We start from the raw sequence: 2,509 nt of genomic DNA, 5'->3' as shown, positions 1-2,509 counted from the left end.
CTTTGTCCATTCAATGATGATGATAAGACCTTAACTATTCTTCACGCAAAACAGTATCATTTGAAAACTATAATTTTCATTTAATATAATATATTTTTACTATTTTTAGAAACTTTTAAAAAATATTTTTAATCAGACGAGTGAAAATCCAATTAAAATCTACCCTAATATGCAAAGGGAAATAACCACATCCTCACATTCATTATTGACTATAATTTTTTTAATTTGTTGATTAAATCAATAATAATCACATAAAAAAGTTGGAAGAGTACTTTTGTTGTTTACTCGCCAAGGACGTGGAGACCAGCTGTTGGGGAATGAAATTTGTTCGTCATTTGACGGAGCCCTAAATTTTCCCTCATTTCACAGCTGAAAAAACAATAAAAGGGCCAAGCAGGGCTGCTGCAGATGTGCAAGAGGATCGTTCAAGACGAGCAAAAATGTAAGGCAGTTTCATCTTTTTTGCTTTGAAAATATTGTAAATGAAGGATATAATTAATCCTCTCCTCTCATATTGCAGAAAATTGTTGGAAGAATGGATAACAAATGCAAAAAAGGGTGCAACAAAACTGTCATCGTCACAGATGGTAAAGTCTTGTTTATTTTCTTTTGAGTTAAAGGGATTTAAAGAGGAATTGTGCTTCATTTCTTTATATTTCTTTTTAGGGTTCTTTTTAACTTTTATCTTCAGATCTGCATATACCAGTGCATAAATTTGGAAGGTTAGAACGTCAAAGGTTCAGCTCTTTTTTGAATTCCTTCCTTTGACTTGTTTAGATGTTAGATCTCATGTCTTAATGACTGGATCAAGCTCAGATCAGACATTGAAGAAAGAAGAAAGTAAAAAGAAAAGGAAGTTTTGTTTTATTTTTTATTTTTTCAAGGATTTTAGATATTGGGTTTAGTTTGTTTGAATTGTTTGAGGATCAAAGAGTTGGTTTATAATGTTATTTTAGATAATTTATCAAAACAAGTTAAAGTTTAGATTGCATTGTTTAAATCTATTTAGGATTTAATTGTTGGAATATCTGATTATATTGTAGCTCTAGAATGAAAAATTAAGTACATTTCATCTATTAGTTTGTTTAAGTTATCCTGTTCTTGTCTTAATTTACAACAAGATTTGATCTTTATGTTCATTTTCACAATCTGGGTTCAAAAGGGAAAATAAAAGTAACATAAGTTTTACAAATCCTATCTTTTTTCTTTATAAGATTTTTAAAAAATGTTTTTATAAATGTATAAAGAAAATTTATAAAATCTGTTTTATTTTTTAGTTACACAGATAGCTCAAAGATGTAAAATCTTCTTTCCTTTCTTAATAATTTGTATGGTTTTCAAATATTTTGATCTTTGTCATTGATCGTATTGACATTTAATGAGTAATCTTTTATCTTTAAATTATTTTAGTTATATTCTAACTTATTTAATTGCTTATAAGATCTTATGTATTGCTGTAAATGTATTGTAGACCTACATGAAAAGATATAATATAGATAACCTTTTCTGAAATCCTCTCTAACTTGTTCAGCTCCTGGATGAATTAACTTTTGTCCATTTTCTAAATGTGTGATCAGATTGCCACTTAGATCAAATGGTTCTTATTTTACATCCAAAACCTCTTATAAAAAGTTCCATTGAAGTTTGCTCCTTCAAGGTTGTTTGATGCATTTTTCTGTGTTATCTTTTGGTTGAAGGAAAAATTAAGACCTCCAAATGCAAGTGTGCTCAACCTCGACCTCCACCGCCATGCCGATCGAAATGCCAATCAAAATGTCGACCGCCATGCCCACCAAAATGTCAACCACCATCACTACCACCATGCCGACAGCCATGTCCACCAAAATGCCGACGGCCATCACCACCACCATGCCGGCAGCCATGCCAACCACCATGCCGACAGCAATGCCAACCACCATGCTTCTCACAATGCCAAGCTCCTGATGAAGTCTGGTATGTGTGGAAAGAGGAGGATCAAAGTACTTGTACCATTTGTTAGACTAAGGACCTTCATTTCTACCATCTCTACTAGAGATGAAGTACTGTTTTCATGGTAATGAGTTCTATTAATAGCTATTCTATGTTTGTATTTGGAAATATTTGAAGTCTTCGGGGGGTTACCTGTTGACGGGAGGAATGGGAGTTACTCCGTTCTCTGACAGAGTCTATATCAGACTTTTATGGGTTGTCATTGTATAAAGACATTTGAGAGAGAAATAATACTTTTTAAAAAACTTTAGTGGGCACCGACAATTATAATTGTGATGGTGGAAAAAGAATCATTTTTCGTATTTTTTATTTTATTTTAGCATAATGGAAATGATGAGCAAAGATGCCATCATGAAAAAAACAAGAATCATTTAAATTCACGTTTTTAATTTTATTTTAGCATAATGGAAACTGATGAGCAAAGATTCCATCATGAAAATGAAAGATGACAATGAACAAGACGAGTGCACACGTAGGAAGAAAGTAAAGGTGTTCCGCATTTATTTCAATGGTCAATAAC

The 2,509-nt window shown here is 32.0% G+C and overlaps 1 long non-coding RNA gene across 1 annotated transcript; it reads left to right on the top strand.

Annotated features, from left to right (window-relative positions):
* The first annotated feature begins 410 nt into the window (after positions 1-410).
* LOC149542303 (uncharacterized) lies at positions 411-2,099 on the top strand. Its single transcript, XR_016355449.1, has 3 exons — positions 411-442; positions 521-587; positions 1,698-2,099. It is a non-coding gene; the product is annotated as an uncharacterized LOC149542303 (long non-coding RNA).
* The last annotated feature ends 410 nt before the right edge of the window (positions 2,100-2,509 follow it).

The sequence above is a fragment of the Cupressus sempervirens genome, chromosome 8 (genome assembly GCF_028749045.1).
Source record: "Cupressus sempervirens isolate cs-2001-9-10 chromosome 8, ASM2874904v1, whole genome shotgun sequence".
Classification (NCBI taxonomy): Eukaryota; Viridiplantae; Streptophyta; class Pinopsida; order Cupressales; family Cupressaceae; genus Cupressus; species Cupressus sempervirens.
This window is presented reverse-complemented; position numbering and strand designations above follow the sequence as displayed.